At 50.0% G+C, this 24,247-nt stretch overlaps 1 protein-coding gene and 1 long non-coding RNA gene across 5 annotated transcripts in view; one reads left to right on the top strand and one right to left on the bottom strand.

Annotated features, from left to right (window-relative positions):
- Nucleotides 1-23,967, bottom strand: part of PLXNA4 (plexin A4) — a 461,571-nt gene extending 437,604 nt beyond the window's left edge. The window contains exons 1-2 of one of the 4 annotated variants that reach the window (XM_068953849.1): nucleotides 23,665-23,967; nucleotides 3,850-22,555 (exon numbers count right to left, since the gene is read on the bottom strand). The gene's annotated coding sequence lies outside the window, so the exon portion shown is untranslated. The other 3 variants (XM_068953915.1, XM_068953978.1, XM_009679322.2) reach the window with 3 other exon arrangements.
- On the top strand, nucleotides 989-5,246 carry LOC104146986 (uncharacterized). The gene is made up of 2 exons (XR_694820.2): nucleotides 989-2,004; nucleotides 3,660-5,246. It is a non-coding gene; the product is annotated as an uncharacterized lncRNA (long non-coding RNA).
- Nucleotides 23,968-24,247: the final 280 nt, after the last annotated feature.

The raw sequence follows: 24,247 nt of genomic DNA, 5'->3' as shown, positions 1-24,247 counted from the left end.
ACTGTGTATGTCAGAGGAAGGTCTCAGAGTCAGCTCCCACACAAGGGCTTGCTCCACAATCTTACATTTAGACGTAGGACCTCTAGTCTATGGCTTGTAAATAATACATTCCTCATAAGACCCCTTGAGCTCACATAACTAAGGTTAAGTTTCCATCTCCAGGACAGTACGTTATGATGCTACTCTACCTCCTTACTTGTTTACTGCTGTCAACCATTTCCAAAAAGGTTGAAGACCACTGAGGTAGAGGATGCAGCTTGGTCCTGCTCTGAGCTCTCCAGGGAACACTTCCAGACTGTAAAATATGCAACCCTCTGTTCATGAGAGGGCACTCTGGATAAGAAAAGTGTGAAGTGAAACAAACCCAAGATGAAGACATTTTCCAAGTTCCTTTTAACTCATCTGGTGCCTGTGTTACTAAATGGAAAAGTCAGAGTATGCTGAGCCCATCTTCACAACCCAGTAAGCATCAAGGGAGGAAAATAAAGATGGATGCTTTATGTCTGAGGAAGTACGCTGCAGTCCCTGAAAGGAACACATCTGAGGGTGAGCATGAGAGATGACTGCATCTCCCTATTCAGCTGTCTCACATGCACACAACCCTCCTGCCACGAAAGGTGGCAGACAGATTTGAATCAGCAGATCCCGTGAGATAGCCACGTTCAGCAGCAGGGACGCTGCAAGGTCAGCAGCAAGACTTCAGGGCCTCACCAGAGCAGTCACGCACGAGAGCTTGGCTGGAAAGAGCCAAGGAAGCAAAACCCGCTTCGCATCCTGCTCCAGCCAGGAGCTCAGAGCAGAAACACCAGTTAAAATCTACAGCGGGACTGAAACAGGCCCAAAGCCAGCACGGCAGGAGGGAACCACATCCAAGCGCTTCCTCCGGCATAGCGGGTCAGCCACAGCCCTGGGGTACTGGCTGGTGGTGGGAGGGCCCCCGGCGCGCTCTCCACCAGGCAGCACCTGGCTGGGAGGATGCCTGCTCGTGCCCGGGGCTGCCGGGGAATGCCTGCCACGTAGTGCAGCTGAGGAAGCCCAGCATTAATCTGGCAGCGCACTCCTCTGTTTACTTTTGCTCCACTCAGGCACAGCTATTCATTTCCTGGGACACGGGAGGCCGTGCACAGATGCTGACTAGGCGGACTCCCAGCAACGGAGCCACGGCACAGCAATTCAGCACCAAGTGCAGCTACACAATCCCTTTAATCTCGGCTAAAGATTTTTCCTGGCTTCCTTTAATAAACCCTGATTACCATGGATAGAAGCTTTTCTTTGGGAACTGACACGGAGAGAAAACTCATATGGAGACATTGTCGACAACTCCCTCAACAAAGGCCAGCTTCTAACTTCGGCTAAAGCCCTTCTCCCTGAACTTACAACCTGTCCCATGCCTGACGGAAAATGAAGGCAAGTCTCTCCCTGAGGACATCCCAATTCAGAGCATCTTCTCTTTGGAGCTCGCCACAATGAACAGACTCCAGTGAAAGCTGCAGCTTGTCCCAAACAGAGAGATTTATTTCAGCAGCGGGTTGTTTGCAAGACACTTAAGCTTCAGCGAAACAGAGCAGCTTAGACCCATCACAGATCATTTTATTCAAGCACTCAGATGGTGCCCATCATCTTGGTACCTGCTCATCCTCCAGAAGCACATTAAGTGGTGGGATTAACATTTTTCATGACTGGGACTTCTCTTCCTTCCTTCCTGGTTCCCTGTATGAGAAAACTGCATGCAGGTATTTTTCCTCTCTGCATTTCCGACTGAGTTATCTGGTTCTTCTCACAGCAAAAGCAGGTCAGAGCAGTGCTCCTTTCTGCTTGGAAGGGAGAGGAGAGAGGCTTGTAACGGTTTCTGAGGTCCTCCAAGAATTTACTCCACAGAGACTCGAGTGAAAATCAAATATTCACTGCCACAAAAACAAGAATGGAGTTTTGAGTGGTCACGGAAATAACCAGACCGGGGTTAAATTCTCTTTTCTGGAGCAGACTCCACATGTGTCATCATGGGTAAGTTCCCCTCTGCACAGCACCAGTAACAGTATTTTTCTGTCTCCTCAAAGTATTCTGAGAATAAACCTCTTAAAATTATTCCTTATTCCAATAACTGGGGCAATATAGACCACCAGAAAACAGACTATTACCGCAAGAGCACACAAAGCCATTTAACTGAACCATGTCACAATAGTGCCGAATATTGCTGACTGACTGCTACTGTTAAACTCCTACTTTGAGTGGGAAACTGTATTAAACGATATAGGTCCAAAGCAATGAGATAGGTGGAGAACTGCCAAAGCACAGAGCGATAAGCTGACCTCTGCTTTAAAGTCTCGTTCTTTTCCCCCGAGGAAGCCACTGTACGCTCCCGGGGCTCCGTTCCCCCCACTGCGAAGCAGAACTCTACAGCATTTAATGGAGATGCAACTCTCACGGGGAGAGCAGGACAGGCAAACTAAAGGGCACTTTACGGTTTAGGAGACCCTGATCAAATTGGGACTTTAGACAGCAACAGGAGTAAACACTCCTCTTGCCCCTGAAGGGAGGAGTATCGAGAAGAAAATGAACTGGGTTTAATCCCAGCAAGTCTTCCCAGCTTGTAGCTCAGTTACAACATTTTAGAACAGCCTTGAGGAAAATGGTTTTTCCTTAATTGCAGGAGTCAAGGCTACACTTGCAATTTCCCTTCCAGATGTAAGAGCCTCTGATGAGTACCCAAATTAAGCATTTAAATTTTCTGGACCTGGTCCATTACTGAAGTGAGCCCTAAAACACCACTGCAATCCCCACACAGCAAGGAAGAGCCTCTGACCTCTGGTTTCTCCATGAATCAGCAGGTAGCTATTTTCATGCTGGCTCAGGCTATACAACATGGCTTATGTTGCACCGAATGCCACTGAGTGGATGTTTCCCCCTGCTTTGCAATCTTAGGAAGATCTGTGAGACACAAGTCCTCTCTCTCAGAGCAAAGTATTGTGATTAGCACCATATAAATCCACAAAAAGCCAAAACCAGTAAGATAGAGACCATACTTCAGCTGTCTCCCCGTAAGCGTGGTACAGAGAGTAACTCCCTATTCACCGTGACTTTATGGTCACTGGCTATTTCTTTCTATAGACCTATATAAGCCACCAGCAAGGATAAAACTGGGACTTAAAAGAAAAATAAAACCTTTAGACCTTGATCTACTGGTTGTTGGAGCACTGAGATCTATATTTGGAGCTGGGGAAACCGCTTTCAAAGAAGCCCCTGTCTTCGAGGTCTGAGACTTCACTACATGTTCAAAAGGCAGCTGGAGCAGAGCAGCCTAAAAGAGGCATGGATAGGCCAGGGTGCAAGCACCAGGACTGGGAAAATCAAAGATGGTACCAGGATGGGGAATAAGGGGTACCAAAGTTTGGAAGAAAACTTCAGAGGAAGAAAGAGTTGGTGAACTTTCTGCATAGGATCAGGCCATCTGCACATCAGATGAGCCTTCATTACCATTGACCAACACTTAATAGTTCAAAGAATGTAGGAAATTCTCCCAAATAAAGAGTATAAAGCTGGCCAGCCCAACGTTATTGATTTGGAGCAAGGCGGGGTATTAACAGGAATCAGGAATCTTGTAGAGTAAAGGCTGTCTTTCTACGCAGCATTCAACATAAAGCTTCCTCCTTTCATTTTAGGACAAGCATCCGACGCACTCTGAAGCATCAACTGCTGGCCATAGATGGAGCCAATGGAAAGCGCTGATGCAGCAAATCCCTAGCCTTCATCTTCCTGTGAGAGGGGCTAAAGAGAGCAAACTAGTGAGTACAGTTCCAGGTTTGCAAGTACATCCCATGCAGGGGGTGGCTGGACCATCTCAAAACTTACCCCGAGCTTGAATCCACAACATACATTATCACGAGCGACAGTGAATCGTGCTGACTGGTATTTGTTCGTCTAAACCTAAAGGAAAACGTCAGTGTCAGAGAAGTTTACTGCAATTATTAGCAATATTTTTATGGTGAGCGGCTGTACTGGAGATTAGGAAGAAAAAAATAGGCATTTTTTTGTTTCATTTAGTCTGCACATACTAATTCTGTCCAAGGCTAGGGACTGAGTGCATAAATGCTTGTGGATGGGTCTTTGTGCACCCATGAACCCCGCCAGGCCCTCACATGCCATTTCTTTTATCACTCCACCTTTTACGCGCTAGGTCTTTCACCAACTGGGTGCTGTCTTCCAGCCCCTAAGCAGTTCAGATGTGGGACGGTTATTTCTTTGTGTTACCCAGGATAATTAGGTCTCTTTCTTGTTAGCATGTCACTTGCAAGTGTTAAGTAGAAGTAGTCTGTTTCTACTGTTTATATGACTCTGCGGTCTTGAAAAAAAGGTCTTTAAAAGATCTCAAAATGCTGTCTCGTCCATAGTTCTGCCCCAAAGTACACCAGATCCAAATTCCAGGCATCTTCTGCAGATATAGGATTGCTCCAAAGAGAGAAATTTTCTGCACATATGAAAAAATATAACGCAATATTTTGAACAATATTGATCTACTGCATGTTTTACTTGTCCACGGAGACCTTTCCCTTGCAAATATAATAAAAACTACCTTAAAATCAGGTATAAAATTTAACTAAACTAGCTTAAAAGAACTTTTTGTCAAGTTCTAAATAAAGCAAGGCTCGCTGCAGCCGCTGTGTTCAGAGAGAATATCCCTGTGAGTAAACCAAGATAGACCAAATGAGAGGTGTCTTCTTCAGAGGACTCCTCCTTAGAGTTCTTTGGCTAAAATCCCCACTTGACTTGGAGTTTTTGACAGTGAGGCTGAAGGACGGCTCAGATGCCGTCCAATCCAAAAGGAGAACAAGGCAGCAGGACTTTGATGGAGAGTGCAATGCATGCCCTAGCAGAGGCATCCTGCTGAGAAACAATTTCAAGCCCAGCAGCGGCAAGGGGGATTGATGCTACTCGTTCTGCTGATAGCCATAACGCCTCAGTGTGGACACAACCCTGATAAGCAAGGGCTTTGCCAGCCTTTCCGTCAGTACCACCAAAAAAATACATAAATAAATCATTACAAATTTGCTACTAATTTGCTCTTCTAGTGACTTTGTCACCCCAAGGCAAAGGACAAGCCTAGCTATCTGCCAATCCATACAAAGGCCAATGAGAAGTTATTCTTAGAGACCTGCCTGGCTGTTGCTGTAGAATAACTAGCTCCAAATCATACTTGACAGTCTCAAGATACTGCTGAGCCAGACAGGCCAGATATGGCTAGGGTCAGATAGAGACAAGAGGCAGAGTCGTGCTAGTGCAGGGAAAAGATAATCACATGCTATACTTGTTAACAGAAAGATTATGAGAGAGCTGATATGTTGTATACACGTATACTGGCTGCATTTGCAAGGAGATGCACAAATCTACCCTGCACGTCCTACAGACAGGGTTTTTTTCTTTTTTTCCCCATGGAATTGTGCAATGCCTGTACACTCTGTGCAGGCCAGAGTGTGCATACGTAATTGCGCAGGGCAGTAATAGCAACACCTATAGCTCAGGTTGCCTGACATGTTCTATTCTAAGACTGGGTTTTAAGGTCCTCATTACTTTGACAAACCTTAACTACTCAGGAGACAATTTCCCCAACTCAGTGTCTGCCTCAGGCTAATATCTCTGTAAAAAGTTGCATTCAGAATGGCTTGGGCCATTCTGAGAACTAAATTAGGAGAAAAAAAGTTTTTGCGGGTTCTTAATTTTTCCTATATTTGACCTTGCTAGTATTCTTTCCTCCATCTCACTGGAAAGCTTCCGTGCTTTGGAGCAGGCATTAAAAATTGAGAGGGTTCTCTACTGCTGTCATGGTGATCTTTCCCCATGGAGAGACTTTTGGAAAGTCTATCCAAATTTCACCAAGTTACAGCTTCTAATAATCACATTCTGTACATGGCATGTAAAGGCTTTGCATTTTCCAGTCCTCCCAGGATAGATTAAACAGTGCTTGAGCTATTGCCACAGAGACAGTTTGGGAAAGGAGATATGGGCAGAGACTGGGACGTGTGGAGAGATCTCAGGACCAAAACATCCTCTCCTCCCGAGTGAGGCATGGATCCCACGACTCCAGAGTTTTCGGATGCCCCTAAGATGAGTCTCCACCAGCTGCTAACACATCTGGAGGACAAGTCAGTCCCATTAAATTAAAATTCTGGGGCGAAGTTCCAGTGCTGTCTTTCCCAAGGTCTTGGAAAATATGTATCAACATGAAAAGTGCAGCTACAGAAAGAAAAAGAGAAAAAGAAAAAAAGAGAGAATATAATTGCTTAACTATATAGAGCGACAGATGATATTCCGTAACTTCAAACTATGGCTGCCTAGGCAATGTTATCCAACATATTCCCAACCCTTCTATATGCAGAAGGTCTTCTTGAACAAAGGACAATACTATGCCTTCCTAATTCCTTCTCAAGAACAATATTTAACGCCAAGCCTAGAGCTAGTTATCCATTTATAAGACAACAGAATCAGAAGCAACAGCCCTCATTTAGGGAGTATATGTGTATATAGATTAAAACCATATACACGACTTGGGAGGCTTACATGGCACAGAGCCTGATAATATGATGCCACTGTTATTTCACTGTCCTGCTGCAATTCACACCAGCACATCACACCTCGTCCTGAAGCATCCATCCAGCTCCTCCCCAGTAAAATAGCACAGCTGCTGCTCGCAAGGGCAACCAGAAGCTCTAGTCAAAACTCTCATGCTAAGAGCCAATCCCCACCTCCAGAAGGTTTCAGGCTAGAAACACCCCGAGGAGACAGAGGCTCAGAGAGGTGAAGAGCCTTGGCCAAGGACCCACAGAGTCAACGTGGCAGAGCCACAAATACAGCCCACGCACTTGATCCTCAGCACAGGGCCACAGTGACAAGACTAGGTATTCTGCAGAGCCGAGCACACAGCACCAGGAGAACCTCCTCTACAGCTGATGTTCATTATTAAAGTCTCCTTCAGTGCGTGCTTTAGGAGTACACACATCCCCGCACGACTCCAGAGCTGTAAATTCCCATCGGTCTTAACTCATCCACTCCATGAGCACTTGCCAGCATCAGCAGAATAGGTGCATTATACACTCGAGTTTCATTGTTGGAGCTACTTTAGATAGTTCAGTGGTCACGTATTCAGCCATGCATCTGCGTGGAAGCATTCAGGGCATCCCAAAATGGTATGGCACAGAGTCCTGCTGCTGACACCCAGTGCAGGGCCAGCGGTGCGGGGAGAAAGGGAGGACCCATCTCCTCCAACTCCTCTGCTACTAAAGCTTTCTGCAATTTAAATGTGCAGTTCCCCACACAAACAAACACTGAAAGGAGACGCTTTCAGGTTGCCATCAACAACGGCACTTCCTAGACAGCTTGCAAGCACATCTGTAAAACGCAAATTCTCTCTTATTCCTTTCATAAACATCTTCCCTAGGCCAGACGCTCCGACATGAATGGAAGCTGCAGGTGCACTGCACTTTGCAGGATCTGACCCTTTGCTTGCACAAACAAATGCCTGGTCCTATCAACAAATCATCCTAGAGCAGCCACAAGGAGAGTGATGCAATTGTTTTAGCTATTTGCACAGCCTCATAATTGCAGATCCATCACCACAAGGCATTAGCTGTGTTAGGATAGGTGTTGCAGAGAAAACCCAGCACCAGAAACAGGCGTATGAACCCTTTCAGTCTACAAAAGAACGAATATTTTATGGGTTTGCAATAACCTGTGGTTTCAGATCTGGGTCATACTACCCAGAAGAAAGTTGCTTATTTGCTCAGAGTCAGCTGCAAGCAAAATGTCACCCCAAACTCTAATTTAATCCAGATCCAAACACCATCTGCTTTGTTCATCTCTGCTCACACGCAGTCAAAAGGCACCTGTGTCTGAGGCGAGGGGCATTTTAAACGTGGGGGCGTGGGAAGGTCATCTCTGTTCATGAAGTGCTACTCATTTAGAAATGGGAGCCTTGATAGCACAGGATGCAAGACCTGAATGCCACAAAGCAGACGCACAAATGCTGAAAGGCTAAGATCCACAGGGGACTGTTTTCCGCATGCCCTTTGCTCCCCGTGGGCCACTGCAGCAGGCAAGCCTGCACCTTTTTTTCTCCTGCTACCCCCTCTCTGCTCATCCCATTCCCCAAAACGGGGTTTGTCCCTCTCTTCCCTCACCCTGCCGGATTCAACAGCTGCAATTTGGAAAGCCCTCCAGAGCACTGGAGACTCCCTAAATACCGTAAGAAGCATGCAAACCCGTGCACATACGCCACTGCCTTTTTGGGATGCCATCAGAACCGCTTCAGCCTGAATCAGAAGCTCGTGGCAAGCGTCATCTGTGCTCCTGCCCCGGGGGCCTCGGATAAAGGGGCTGCAGCATGCGACGCGTTGCCGCAGCCCCCGGCTCCTGCACGGCTGGGACGCAGAGCCTGGGGCTGGCTGCAGAGGCTTGGGTGGCTGCAGACGGATTTGAATAACGTGAGCCAAGCGCTCAAACGGGAGGAAGGGCTGAGATTCGCCTTAGCTTCAGTAGTGAGAGCCTGCAAATCTTCTGTTCCGGCTGCAAGCTGCTGCGAAAAAGTGGAGGGCAGAGGAAGGGAAATGCGGTCTGCATCGCTGGTGCCGTGGATCTGAACCGGACACTACTGGGTTTACGGGAATAGATTTGGGGAGCACATCCAGGTGCCGCTTTTGGGCTTATTTATTTTTTAACCTCATGAAATAAAAGCATAGCAGTGAGTAGAGAGAGGAACTTCTTTGAAGAACAACATGCCCATCTAGCATCCCCCTTTGCCCAACTAACCCCACCTTAGGCCAACACGTCAACACTCAGGATACATAGGGGATGCCAAGCAGACCAAATCACCAGTCCAGCCAGGCCAGTGTTGGCCGTGGCTCAATGTTATGGGCCCATCAAACTCAGACCTGTTCTCTATCACTTCAGTAAGCAGGAAATCCTCATCTGAAAGGAGCCTGCGGCACACAGCTGTGGCCCTGCCGAGCACCAAAGGGCTGGGAGAAAAACCTTAACGGCGTACGCAGGTGTAAAACCGCGATCTCAATTCAGTGTGTTATTAAGAACGAGACATTTCTCCTCTGCCGCCATCTGCATCCCGCACACCCCAACAAATCCAGCACTTTCCCCTTTCAGCTATAGCGCTCTCTCTCATTTGGTGTAGAAAACCCCCTCTCTTCTTTACCTTCAAATCACACTGCAAGGTAGCACTCAACAGGCTGTTTCTCTGGTGCAATCAATGCAGACTAACATTATGCCAAAAACCATGACCTCAGAACAGAGATTGTTCTACCAAGGTGCCAGAAATAATACAAATAAACTCTTCTTCTCTCCTTTACTTTATATCTACAGCTCCCACACATTACTACCAGTGGGGCTTTAAAACTAAAACAGACGGGGCCTACGTGGCTTGAATTTATTCTGGAAATTTATCTCTTCTGTTGAAAGCTCTATGTTTGCTTGATCTTCCTGCCTTCCAAGTCCTACAAGTGCCACATGTTGCCCAGCTGGATTCCTGACAGAGAAAGAAAACAGGAGGGAAGAGAGAATAGATTAAAATATATACACACATACATACATATATATATTTATATATATATATGTGAATGCAATGGCCAAAGTTTTCGAAAGCTGTGAATGTACTTGAGCAAAGTAGCTTCAGATAACTCCAAGGAACCTATGTTCAGGAAACACAGAGCTCTTGAGCTTCCAAAAATCAGATCTCTGCAGATAGGAGGAGAGAGGAAATTGAAATGGATTCTGCGTAGCTCTCCAAAGGACTTGCTACTCCAAACATCCTTAAGAACAGCTCTTGCAGGAAAAGATATGCAGAAAAAGCCATATTGGTGAAGGCTGAAGACAGGACAGCCAGAGAATTAAGGGATAGATCTGTGTGGTAGTAAGGGAAACACTGACTACTTTTAACTATCAGACTCGCTGGGCTGCGAATATTAAAACAATATTGTGTTTGTTCAGCTCCCCGAGAATTTGTGCACCCTCACTAGCCTTAACGGAGAAATACCCTCAGGCCTCAGGACAGCTGATGGGCACACCCGGATATCAGCAGCAATGTCCATTTTCAGTGTGCCAATCAAACTGAAAAGCAAGAAAAGCTAAGGGGAATAAAGCCTGCTCGTCTGAACCAGCTTTAAAAACAAATAAACAAGAAAAAAATCCGCTGAAGGAGAAAATTAAAAAAGTGTTATTTCCTGTGAAATGAAGTATTGTGCTCCTTCTGTAATAGGCTTGTGGAGAAAAAAAACTAAAAAAAAATAACACACAAAAATAAAGCAAACAATTCATTTCATAAATATGGGAGAAGGTCAGCTTTCTTCTCACCAATAACTCAGTCTCATAGGAGCAGAGCGTGGCTTTTGATACAAGATAGATATTTGACTCTTTCCTTTGCCTAGAAAGGCTCAAACCCACATCTTCCACCCCTAAGGTCTCACCTAGCACATAACAGCATCAGCACAGACCACATGAGGTCTCTTCTGCCGCCTGCCCACCTCTGCAAGGCGCTGGGATACCCAGCTGAGTGTGGTCGTCCCAGCAGATGGACACCTCCATCCCTACCTCTAAGACAGTGAACCTTCGCTCAGGGGCTCTCTTTTCCCAGATGTTCCCGTGAGCAATGCTTCGCTGTATCATCATCACGACACACTCTTGGGCGATGAAAGAAGCAGGTTCACATCCTCCCAGAGATCAAACCTCACCAGATTTCTTCACCGCTGAGCTATGGGTTGAAGAGCATGAGATACCCCTGACTCTGCTCTCTCACCTTGCGCTGGAGCTTCAATAAGCTCCTTGGAAAGCTCAGGCTGTCTTGAGCCCGCAGCTAGCAGAAGTCTCTTCTGCTGATAAGAATTCTTATTCCCTGAAGGAAGATCTCCTTTTCATCTGCCCCATCTTCACTTCATGCTCATTTTTTCCACAGTCTTATTAAAAAGGCTGTACAAAGCCTGTATCAGCAAAATGCCTACATAAAAAGGAAAGTTTTCTTACAGTTCTGGGTCCCTAGGCACCGCAACATGGGAAACTCCAGGGTGTGAGTGTCCTAGACGGACACCCCACAGAAATAAGTGACATGCCTGCAAAAGCCAAATTAAAACCAGAGGAGTTACTCAAACCGTTTGAGGGACTGACCTTCGCAGAGACAAGTTCCAGGCACACAACATATTACAGTCTAAAATCTGCTCCCTCTTAACACTGAACTCGAAAAAGGATGGATTTTTCCATGTTTGAGAGCAGGCAGTTGCAATAACCTTCTGCCTCAGCCCGGCAACAACGAGACCTTGGAAGAGGCTAATTATGGGTGGCAAAGTAAGTCACCAACTAGCAGAGAGCGGCAGAGAAGAGACAGGCGAACACAGACCTGCACCTGGAGACCTTTTTGTTTATTGTAAAATAAAGCTGCTCCACTGTCTGTGTTACCGGGGAAAGGGAAGCAAGAGGCGAGAGAAAACAAGCATCAAATCAAACTGCTGCTTTGCAAGACACCTTTTCTTCCCCCTTCCAACTATCTCCTGCAAAGCAAAGGAGCATGGTCCTTAAGGATCACACTGTGACTTTTCCCTATCCTTGCACAGCTAAAGAAAAGTCTGAAAATCGTCCACACGTGCAAATTGTAACTCATCCCCACTCCCCTCAAAAGGAGGAATGCGAAGGCAAGAAAGCAGCTTGTGTGGGGCTGCTGCTGGGAGGGAGTGCATCTCTGCACCCCGTGCATTAACCAGCCAGAACATGAGGCCATTGGGGTCTTCCCCGAGCATGAGTACATGGAAGAGCGAGGACCAAGAAACCAGATCGCCACCCGGTCGCAATCGCTTGGGGATCTGCTCCAGGCTCTTGGCAACCTGCTGCTGCCTCACTTGAGCGCTCCTGAAAAGCATTTCAGCAATGGAGCTCACAGGAAGCTGCATTCCCAAACACAAACATTTTTTTCAGGATTGCACCTGTCCTGCGGTGGAGTGAAAGCCAGAGCTCAATGGTTTCCCTCCTCTCTCTCCGCCATGTCTCCTCCCCACAAGCTAGAAAGAGCCCCAATTCCACCAATGTCTGAGGGAGAGCACAGCAAAGTGGGAGAGAAAAGGGAACTGGCCTTGCCCTAAGTCACTCCTTCTGTGTCCTAACCTTGGATGTGCAGCCAGGCTGCTCTTTCTCCTCTAGAGAGCTCACCCCGGACTTGCAAAATCTTTCCCGAATTGTGTGCTAGCAAAACTGGCACCGATTTGGGAAAAAATGCAGAGTGGACAGACTGGCATTTTCTAAGCATGTATATTTTGCATGTGTGCATACATATGTGCGTACAAATGTGTGTGGTTTATACATTATACATATATATAATATATGCATGTGTGTGTGTGTGTGTGTGCGTGTGTGTATATGCATCTGTTCATATTTGGAAAAAGGGGACCCCAGTCTCAATTGCAAGTGAGTGAGAGAGCCAGGCACATGCTAGCTGTAAGATGTAATGAAAAAACAAAATCTCGTCCTTGTGTGATAGGACAGTCAAGACTCCTTCTCCAAAACAAAAGCAAAAAAAGGTCCAAACAGCATCCGAGTAACTGCTTTTCTCTGGCTTATGCATAAGAGACAGATAGATAGAGAGAGAGTGTGTGTGTGTGTGTGTGCGTGTGTGTGTGTGTTTGTGTGTGCACTCCAAATGAGTCAAAGTCTGAGGGCTGCCTTGTTTCAGCCATTGACTGTGCCAATGACAGCAGTTCCTGACAGCCTTTAATAACACCACTTACAGGCTCGGGAGTAGGGGGGGAGGTGAGCGGTTCTCCTGCAGGCTGGTGCGTAATCCATCCCGCATCCTTGCCAAAACGTGTTACAGTCACCCACTGAAGGCTCCGTAATTGCAGCCCATGCCAGGAATGTGTTATCCTAAGAGGCAATAGAGGGCACAATCGGGAGAGCAACCTGTGGCTCCCTGGGGTCCCACCGCTCTGGGGTCAGGCAGGGATGGACCAGGTGAGGTCTGGGGGGCTCAGCCCTAAGGTGCTTGCCAGAGCAACACAGGGTACCTCTACGCGTTCACACTGCCAACGTCCCGGCTTACATGGGGAAGCATCCAAGTTGAAAGGAGTTATCTCTACTTTCACCCTGACTGGGAGAAATGAAGAGAAATATGTGCAGACAAGAAAGATACACCGAGAATATGCACCTGAGCAAGCCCTGCTACCCACCTGCGCCTCAGTTCCCCTCCGTGAACATGGGAAATAGGTCCCTGCCAGGTCCCACAGAAGCTGGAGAGCTCAGTTGGGCTTGTGAGAATGCTAAAAATCCTCAGCTTAGCCCAGATTTGGAAAGCTTTGGAAAGAGCTTCAGAACACATCATGTTCTGAATATTTACTTCTCCAAGCTAAGGAGAGACCTACTCCACACACCGCCTCCTGGAGAGGCAGAAAAAACAGGCGTATGAAATAAGAAGGAAATGGAAATCGACTTGATAGCTGCTTCCCCTTCCTAATGGATAATACTTACTTAATTATGCCCGCTTGCCATTTCCTTTTCCTGCTTTTTTTGAGACATTATGCAGAGAGAAATTAGTCCTAAAAGTTGTTATTTTCATTCAGAGGCTTCCCTTTGAGCTATTTGCCTTGCAAAGACAAGCGAGGGCAGCAACTCCATTATAAGGAAGAGAAAAAAAGTAAAAATAAAAATAAAAAAACCTCCTGAATGGCTCTGACAGGCATAGTATTCAACGTCCAACTCCTGCCGCGTGCAGCTCACCTCCCTTCCCTTCTGCATCCTCCTCCAAGGAAAAGCGATGCAGCTACAACCTCCTGGCCAGACCCCTCACTGGAGCACAGTGAGAAGTTCCTGGGATCCAGGAGCCATCAGGGAAGGAAAGCCAGTGGCTGCAAAGCCCCTTTGGGTCCAGCAGCCAAAAGGACTCTGTTTTCAGCTGCAGCTTGCAGAGCAACCTGAAGCTTCACAGTGTGGTTGTGGTGGGATCCAAGGTGGCATCCCGCACCGGTGGCATCCCTTGAATGAGCTCTCTCCTAAGGTATAAGCCCTAAAGCCCAGTATCCAAATAGCCTGCTACAGGTTAGGAGGGAGAAAAAGGCAGGAACAACCCCAGGCTCATGTCCACATCAGCAACCCTACCAAAATGTGAAAGGTTTTCATTTGGTACAAATAGCCACTGGGCAAAAGGATGTACCCTATCCTTTTAGGGGAGGTCCCACTGAGTGCTGTGTACGACTCTAGCAGGACTACTGGTCCTGTAAAACACTAGGGAGCATCTCTCACCCCAGCAAGGTGCTCCTAACCATCGATGCCGCAGAGACCGGCTAGGTGTGACCTTGTGGGGACAGGGCAAGGGAAGGCGCGCTCTCACCGGTACCCAAGGAGATATAGCCCAAGCAAAAGCACACCTTCATGCACTTCCACCCTGCTTGGGGATGCATGCAGCCTCAGAGGCCACTTCTGGAAGGCAGCTCTATCTCCTGGGGATGCAGAGAGCCCATGGGGTTGCCGGGGTTTCTGGCAGATGGAGGGGTGAGCCTTAAGCCTTCTGTACCCCCATTGTGGACCTCTGTTTCCCTCCCTCAGCCTCCAAGCTGCGCTGCCCTGGAGGGACCCCTGAGCCCTTGCTCTTGCACCGGGTGTTTTTCGGTCTTCTCTATGGGACGCTCAGCTTCCGAGAAGGGAAATACAAAGCCCAAAGGGATCGACTTCAAGCGACGAAACAGGCCTTGTGAAGGGAAGGTGTTTTATTCTTGCTCAAGTCGGGGGGCTTTAAAGAGCCTCCCTTTGTTTCCTCAAAGGCTGGGAAGGACGCTTCCCCATCCCAGCTCTGCAGGCCGGGGAGAGAGCGGGGAATTCGGGCAACTTCAAGGGCTGAGCTCTGCCAGCAACCACAGAGATTTCCTCATGGTTGAGCCCCTCAGCATCCAGCAACCTTCCCCGGTCCAGCCATTCCTGCATCCCTCCCCCTCCCGCAGGGGCTTGTCCGCCGTGGGGAGTGCAGCCAGCCCTGCACCTGGAGCTTTGTGCAAGGCTTGCGAGGAGGAGCTGGGAAATCCCCGCCTGCAGCTATGCCGGCCAGCCCTGAAACTTTAGCTCCGAGTTGTTAATTCTGCATCAAGGAAACCTTTTTTTGGTTCGGGGATTTTTTTTTTTTTTTTAAGCCAGGCATTTTCCAGGCAGTCCTTCAGAGCTGAGAGGGGAAGGAGCAAGAACTGCACAGCTAATCCTTGCTGCCGGCAAAACTGAGCCCTCTACCTCAGGGCCGCATTGCACTTGCGCTCAGCTGGAGGGCAAAAACAGCCCAGCTCCTCCCAGTGCCTCTGGACATCCCCTCCATCCTCCCAGCTTTTCACCTCCTGGCCCCACTCAGCCACCTCTTGTGGCTATTTCAGCATCCTCGGGGCCCGGGCACTGCCCAGATGCGAAGGACGATAGGATGGAGGGAGGCTTCTTGCAGAGCCACCTCCGCAGCGCTGCGGGCTTCAGGGAGAAGCCACAAACCGAGTGGCTGCAGGAGGGGACTCAGCTGTCTGGCTTCGCGTCCCTGTTCTTACCCCCAGCATCCATTCCTGAGGCAGCTAGGGAGGAGCAGAGAGCAGGATTTGCCCCGTGCACCGTACCTGCAAAGCAAGCGAGGGAGGGCAGAGCCACAGGCCGAGCGCTGCTCGCTCTGCCTGCCGTTGCAGGGGCTGAAGGCAGCCCCAGGAGGTGCACGTCCCCGCGTAGCCCGGCCAGGATCCTGGCTGCAGACAGGCTCAGGCAGAGCGGGAGCAGGAGACAGGAGTGCTAGGAGCGCCGGGGGAGCTTTTCTGCCTCCCAGCGCAGAGGGATGGGTTTGCAGAGCCGGGGCGGGGGGGACTTCAGCAAACAACAAGGAGCAGCATACGCAAAGAGATAAGAGAAGGTATTTACGAGGCAATCACTACAAGGTCCTGTGAATATAGTATTTGTGATGGATGAATAGGCATATTATTACAGAACTTAATGCAAACCCTTTGCACCAAATGGCGACATGCGATTACTAGTTTGGAAATAACTAAGCTCATTATAATGAAACGCTTCACTCAAATCCCCCTCCAAAGGATGGATCTGCCGAAGGAAGGAACCTGTGACGGGAACATACTGGGGGGATTTGTTTAACCAGATCAGCCCGCTGGGCCAGCGCAGCGTGGTTGCCTCTCTCCAGCACGGATAAAGCCCAGCTCCCGGGGAAGCCTAACCCACGGTCTGGGTGGATAGGATGGGCAGCACCCCACACCCACCATTAGGCTCTTCCTAGCACGACCCTGCGTTTAAGAGATGAAAAGAAGCACCTTTCAATAATAAATAATAATGCTAACTATGTGTTTCTATAGCAACTCATCACCATAGCAGCTAAGCGCAGGAGGAAAACTCAGGGCTGATCCTGTCTTCTTTGGGGTGAGGAGGCAATCGCCCCACGGGAGCTGACTCCATCAGCGGCAGAGTTGGGCCTTGAACCCACCGTTCTCCCTCCAGGTTGTCCCCAGGGTGCTGCCCACCCCAGGGAGCTGCTGGCCAACCAGGGGGGCTTGGAAACCCTGGAGGGGAAGAGGCTGGGGTCCCAGCCCCAGGGGCAACGGAGGTATATGACCCTCAACAGCACTGGGGAGCGATGCAGAGCACAGTTGGGCAATGCAATGCACGGGCATCCCACATCTCTCCGCACACTGGGCACAAAGGTTTTGCAACCCTCCGAATGAGTCCTGGGTGCTGACAGAGCCAGAGGGAAAGGGGGCTCCTACTGGGACCAACCTCCTCATCCAACTGGGAGGAGCCACAGCGACAAGGAGGGTGCAAAGGGCCAGATGCAACTAGAAAGGGGAGATGCCCCTCAGCTGTGATGCACCTGCAGGGGAAAGAGAAGCCACGAAAACAACCCCGTTCACACATGCCTGAGGGTAACCGCTTACGAACCGCTAAGTGGTCCTCTGCTTTTCGCGAGAATTAGGGATATGCACCAAAACCTTGACAAAATGAAACAGGCTTCCCAAAGCAGTCCAGAAACTTACTTTTTTACTCTAGCAATTCATGCAGACATGTTCCTCCTAGTTTTCTTCTTTTTTTTTTCTCAATTGTCCTTTGAAGGAAATGTGATTAGCTCCGAAACTCGTGTGGTTATAGTCCTAACTCACCTCCTTTCTCTGCTCCCCAGCAGAGTGACGGTGACAGAGCCTTTTCCTCCAACCTAGCACAGGGTCCTGTCCCTCTCCGCCTCTGAAAGCCTCCGTTTTCAGCTGGAAGGGGATGAGGGAACAGCCTGGGGACAGGCCCGTGGGTATTAACGGCTATTAGCCACATCCATGATGCTGTTCCTCAGGCTGGCATCTGAGTTCCTGATCTGAACCTCCTTGGCTTTATTCATCTCACTTAAGAAAAGTGACTCATTTGTACAGGTTGTTAGAGCAAAATGACTATCAGATGGTGGCTAAAGAGATGGTCAATTTGGATCCCAAAGTGCCCCTCAAGGGTGGGGCAGCACAGCCACCCCCATTTTATAATAGGGAAACTCATGTTTAAGCCAAGCGACTTGTTCGGGGCCACAGGGCAACTCGCTAGCAGAATCAAAGTCTCCTCCTGACAGCCCAGAATAAGTTTCCGTAAAGGAAAACAAAGCAGTGTTGCACACCAACTGCTTGCTATTCCATCAATAGGCAATTGTAACAGGATACAGCTCTTTAGTCTCTAAACGAGTTTTCTTTCTAGCGCTACATTACGGACAAATCCCCGGTCACAAAAAACAAATAAATCCCTTTTTTGCACTCAAACATGCTCTAACCAAGTCAAACGGGCCCCCACGCACGTGCAGCGAATCTGCAAACCCTTCCCCAGCTTCCCAGCGCAACCATCTTCCCTTCAGGGGGAAAAGAAAAAAAAAAAAAGGCAAGAACAGTTTATAAAAGAAATGAAGTGGCAATTTCCCAGTCCAGCTGGGGATCAATACGTGGACTTGTCATGGTTTGTGTTTCAAAGGGGCCGAGCTCTCGCCGCCGAAGCCCAGACTGACAGAACTCCAGTGCTTGACTTATGAGTACTTCATCTCGACAAGATATTTTTAATTTAAATCTTGCCGCAGTTGGGTACAGAGCCATCCGGGATTTGATTTACTGCTAATTCATTGCTCCAATTCCTATAACTCTAAACTCAGTCACCAAAGAGTTTAATGCTTATAGACTTGCCAACGTGGCTCTCCGTGAATGAGCATCAGGGGGCTGTTGCTAGTAAGTGCGTGTGACTCACTTCAGAAAAAGTCACAATAAATAAATAAATATTAACCATGTCACTGTGATTTTAAAGGAAAACAACACAAGGATCGGAAAGCTCTGTCACCTCCCTCACCTTTCCTCCCCCGTGTAGTGTTTTATGCTTAAGGAGACTCAACAGCCGGTTTGCAGCGTCTCATTTTGCGAACATTTACATGCGTTTGGTGCAGCGTTGGCTGTGAGGGTTCACCAAGCATCGAGATTTATTCCTCTGGCCCTCGCATGAGCTCTGAGGAGGGGGAAATGTATGAGTATATATCATGCAAATGCCTATAATGGAAACCTATCCCATATTATCTGTATTAGAGCCACATGTTCACCCTGTCAGAAGGACAAGGCGAATTCTAGTGCCAGTCAGCTCCCGTAAATTTATAGTTAATGGCTTGGTAGGGAAACCCAGGCAGACTATTCAGGTACAGATAACACCTCTGGAGGGGAACTTAGAGATTAGGTGTGAAAGCGGAGAGAGCCGGCTACCGAAGGTCTCACTTCTAGGTCAGCGGTTCGAATCCAGATGGGCTCGGCAGCAATTTTTGTTTATTCCCATGCGAAAGAAGTTTGTGAATCTCAGCCTGTTGGTTTCATTTTGGGCCAGGATTTCTATTCCACAGCATCCACTATTTAAACAACGCCGGAAAGTCTTCTCAGCAGCGAGGCCTGGGGCAAAAGCAAGTCACAGGGTCTGCACAGGATCTCAGCCTTTCTAGAGAAAGTCCCCAAAGTTAGGTCAAAGCCACCTGGTGATAGACCACGTAGTGCGGATGGTAGCTTTCAATCTGATAACTGCTCCTATTCAGGCCTTCCGGCTCTTCTCCAGCCCTCAGCACTAGGTGTCCTCTGCGAACATTAGCATTTAAGACGGAAAACACCTGGGAGCATTATACCTGGGAGAAAGATTTGGCTTTCTCCATGGGGAGATTGCTCCAGGAGTCACCACTGAAAAGTGTGTTGCCTTGCTGGCAGAAGCACTGAGCTGCGCAGATGAAAGGTGTCTAACATGCATCGACTACTGGGTCTTCGCACCAAAGCGTGCCCGTTCAAAAGTTTTCAGAGCATCTCTAAGGGCTCATAGAGTCTTTTTGCAAAGGCAAGGGGGGATTGGGGTAAGGGGGTCACAGGTAAGGTGTCATGCTACACTGGCTCCCATTGCATGGGGCATAGTGCGAAGACTTGGAGCCTTTTGCCTGGGTGGCTCTTCTGCACCTTACGAGATGCAGAGAAGCAAGGAGTAAGCAAACTCAGCAGAGCATATGCGCCTTATTAGGAACAAAGAAAATCAGATAGTTCCAGCGGGATAAGTCAAAAAAAACAGAGAGGAATGCCAGTTTCAAAACAATTGCCACACAGACTCACTGTCGTAACACTTCTCATTTTGGCAACAATCTTTCCGCTTTCAAAGATTATTAAAAGCATTTGTTACCCAGTTGTAAAGATAAGGAAACCAAGGTTCATGGGCGCATTACTGTCCCTGGACCATGTGCTAATCTAAGATGAGGCTTTTCTCCTTTTAAAGCACCCATCTGCCATTTTAGCTGCAAAAAGGTCAATCTCAGAAGTGTCCTCTTCTGACCAAGAGCTGCATTTGATTGCTGCAGCATGGGCTCAAGGGACAGGGGACTGGTCATTGCTCCCATTTCTAAGTACCACTTGGAGGTCATGGTGGTCACCACCATGGTGGCTCACCAATTAATCGGGTTCAGACTGAGACTTCACTTCTCCGTGCCTCAGTTTCCCAGTCTGCACCGGGGGAACGGGAGTACTTTCTCGCTGTTATAAAGCACTCCAGAGCGTGAGTGAAAGGCATCCGGAGAGCTCTGCATATTTCTCTCCCTGGTTTTTGACGCAGGCTCCTCGAGAGGTCAAATCTAGTGGATATAAAGTGCTTTTAACCCCAAGACATGCATGCAGGGAAGCACGCTCATAGCTAATATCCTGCAATAAGTCAGTGTGTGGCTCAGACTTGCTGCCCAGACAGGAAGTCCCGTGGCCTTGGGCGTCTGGCAGGGTTACTGTCCATTAACAGAGCCTAATGAGCAAGGAGGAAGGAGTAAGAAAGAGCCCTCTGAAGCCTTTCATCACACTGGTGGTGAGCAGAAAGGACCTTTCCTCAGCACCAGGCACTGCGCGGAACAGTCGTACCGCAAACGGCATCTCTACCTAGGAAGGACAAGTGGGCAGGACACAGGCTGGCACTTAGGAAACCCGCCACTGCCATTTGGGAGGGGTGACTCTGCCCTTCAGCTGCTCTCAGCCACATGGGACCTCACTTTTGAGGGGGGGGTATCATAATGAATAAGGGGTCTGGGGTAGCCGTGAGGGGCTGTGAGGCTGCAGTGAGAAGAGCCAAGTGACTGCTAAGACAGATGATCGCAGAATATCGTTTTGCTCCAAAACATCTGTATGTCGTGCCAAGACACCAACTTTAGCACCGCCAGCGCCAAAACGAAAATGCCTTACCTTTAACACCCTCCCCAAGCAGGAACACAACGCACTAGCGAGCCGAGCACAAGCCTACCGCGACAGCGTCATGCTCAGATTTTTAGGAAGATTTTCTGAGTTTCCTTCCAAAGAAGAAATTAATTCCAACACAGCCTTAACCCTCAGCACACCAGACTAGCGTAAGACCCCTCGACGCTTTTCATCTCGGGGAGGTGCGTGAGCATGTTAATCAAACCCCAGCACTCCGGGAAGGAGGTAGCTTTTATTACATCCATTCAAAGTCAAGCAAATCGGGATACAGAGACAAAGTGATTCACTAAAAGGAGAAAGATGCAGCACAAAAGGGGGCTCCAGAGTCCTTCCTCCCCATCTCACCCTGCAGACCCAGAGACCTCACCGTGAAATCGGGCCCCGAAACCACCACCCTCTGGAGATCTGGCTGCCAAAGACCACTTCTGCCTCCTCGGCGGCAGCAGATCATCGCAGGTCTCGTGCCTGTGCTGAGCCCTTCGCTTCGCTGCATCTCCAGCCTGCATAGCAGCAGGCACACTGCGAATGCAGACAGAGAGGCTCGTAGGTGAAAGAAAGAGGAAAGGCTGGAATATTTCCTTTCCCAGTGGAAAACTTCAGTGTCTGTCTTAAGATTTTCTATAGCACTCATTCCTCTGCTACCCAGGTGCAGGATTGCAGGCTGAACAGATTTAACAACAGTCTCCGGCACCTACAAGGCAGTTACGATCATCAAGCGAAAGCTTCCGAGCAGCAGCGTGATTGATCGTCAGCGTGTATTTTAAAAAACACCCATCTTGGACATCAACAACGCTCAGATCATGCATCTGTCATTGGTTTTGCGTCTTACTGATTTCTCCGAGTGCCGCAAATTTAAGACGGGACAGAAAGGCAAAGCCTTACACTGGTCCTTTAGGAAAGGAGACACCCCCACGGAGGATGGGTCTGGGCAGAGGAGGGAAGAAATTCCCAGGCTTTCATGATGGGGCTGGGGTTGCGTGTTTAAACCTGGCTGCGCACAAAAAGCAGGCACACATCTGTTGCGCTGCTTGAAGCCCGGCTCTGATGGAGGGTCCCAGACAGAAACAAACAAACAAACAAGCAAGCACTTTCCAAGGCAATTAAAAACGCAAACAAAACGCAGCTCTGATCCCCAAGACCTTAAGACAGTGGCTTAGCTGGGGGAAGGAAGCATCTAATCTCACGCTGGGAGGCACACGCTGTAATTAAAATCACAGAGAAGGCAAAGCGACCCCATGCTCCGCTGGTCCCACCCGCTCACGGATTTAACCAGCTTCTATAAACAAGACCCAGGTGAAACCGAGGACAGATTTAAAAAAAAAAAAAAAAGAACGCTCTATGCCCTCAAACATATTTGTGCAGGGCTGGTGCACGCTCAAGATAAGTCCCTAGAAGGCTGGGAGGGATCGCGTTGCCTGCAAAATCTCCTGAAACCTTTATCGTTCCCCAGGAATAAGAGCATCCCCAGGGGGCTGATCCAAACCGTCCCTCCGCACCCCGCTCGCCCCAGCGACCCGGACAGCCCCTGTCCTCCCGCATCCTCCCTAGCGTGTCGCATCCCGCGCACGACATCCCGGCGGCGGAGAGGGAAGCCATGAAAAATCAGGTGCGTCCAGCCCGAGCCCCTTTCTCACAGCTGCTGACGGTTCCCTGGTGGCGGCGAGGTTGGAAATCGAAGCGGAGCAGACTTTCGGGTGGAAGTTTTATGGATGAGGAGCATGGCTCTCATGCTTTCCGCCCGGTCCCTTCGGACAGGCGAGAGCGGCAGGTTTCATCCCTTCCTCTGCCCCACGCCGGCACGGGCGAGGGCTTCATCCCTGTGCGGAAAGGGGAGCAGATGGGGCCCCAGGAGGAGGGTTTCCTCGGGGCTGGGTATGTAACAGCCACATGCAGCCGCTACAAACCCAAACAGCACTTAGCCCTGCTGGGGCTGTGCAAGTGGGTTTGTTTATCTGGGAGGAACTCATCTGCCGCCGGAGTATTATATTTCTACCAAAACCATGTGCGGCTTGGTGTTTAGATCGCTTCTCCCTGTCTACATAATTCAGGGGCATATGTCTGATAAACGGAGAGCATCAATACGCAGGTTTCGGTTGCAGCGCACACATGCACGGAGGGAGGGAGGTTTAGCAGCGCTGACTCCGCAGCCTGGGTTTTGGGCAGCCAAACTCCTCGGCACCTTGCGGGAAGGTGAAAAAGACGGGGATGCCCCCCCCCCCGCCCCCTTCTCCTCGAGGTGTCCCCGCCGGGGTGGCCCCTGTCCCCTCCCTGGCAGTCACCCGGCAGGCGCTGATCCTCCCTGGCAAACGGGCTCTGCCTCCAGCCCCGTCCAGCCGCAGACCTGGTCGGGAGCAGGAAAAGTTTGCAAATACCTCCAGCCCCCTGGCCCCTGGGGCACCGGGGGGCAAATGCCCGCCGCCGCCCGGGGGGAGGAAGAGCCGCTGCCGGAGGTGGCAGGGGATAAGCTGCAACGTCGGTCCCGCTCCCTCCGCGGAGAAAAGTTCAGCCTTGTGCATGGGGGAAAAGGCACCGGGGACCGGGGAGAACCGGCCACCGGCTCTGGGGTCCTGGAGGGGACGATGCCAGCGGGGTTCCCCCCCCCCCCACCCCGCTCTGCAAACCCCCTCCCCTTCCTTTTCCAGCATCGTCCCAAAACAGCCCGGGCAAAGCCGGAGGGCCGTGCCCGGCTCAGCCCGCTGCCCCGCGGGGGTCCCTACCGGCCCCTTCCCCGCGGAGCCGCCGTGGGAAAAGGGGCCGGGGGGGGGGACCCCGGGCTCTCCCTCCCAGGGACCCCCCCCCCCCCAGCCCCGTCCTGCCGGGGTGCGAGGCAGGCACCGCCGCAGCCCAGCCGGCCCTGCCGAGCAGCCTCCCGGGCAGCCTCCCGCAAAGCCCCCCGCTGCCCGGGGCGGGCAGCCGGGCTCCTTACCTGGGAGGGCTCCTCGCTTGCTTTGGGGATTTTTTTTTTTAAATTATTATTATTTTTTTAAAAATTTCCTCTCCTTTTTCCCCCCACTTCAGTCTTCAGAGCAGGCGCCGCATTGACACTGCAGATGGTCTCTGTGTGTGTGTGAGTGTGTGTGTGTGTGTGTGTGTGTGTGTGCGTGTCTCTCTCTCTCTCTCTCTCTCTCCAATCCCAAATACTCCACGGAGGCGGAACACGGAGCCCCTCTCTCTGCACTGGGCAAACCGCGTCTTCTGGATCGCCCAGAAAGGCGGCGGGGGGGGGGGGGGGGGGGGAGAAGAAGAGAGATGGGAGGAAAAAAAAAAGCAGCTCCAGTTTTCACTCCCCCCCACCCTCCTCCTCCAAATCACCCCTCCCTCCCTCCCCCAGCCCCCCCCCCCCAGCCTCTAAATCGGCAAGGAAAGGGGGGAGACAGGCAGCCGCGCTGGCTGGCTGGGTGCAGGCAGGGGATGCGCTACGGGGCCGTGCCCGGCTCCGCGCCCGGCTCCGCGGCCGCCGCGCTGCCGCCCGCCCGCCGGCGAGGGCTCGCACTGCGGCTGTCTCGCCA

The sequence above is a fragment of the Struthio camelus genome, chromosome 1 (assembly GCF_040807025.1).
Source record: "Struthio camelus isolate bStrCam1 chromosome 1, bStrCam1.hap1, whole genome shotgun sequence".
NCBI lineage: Eukaryota > Metazoa > Chordata > Aves > Struthioniformes > Struthionidae > Struthio > Struthio camelus.
Note: the sequence above shows the minus strand (reverse complement) of the source record. Positions and strands in the feature narration are given on the sequence as shown.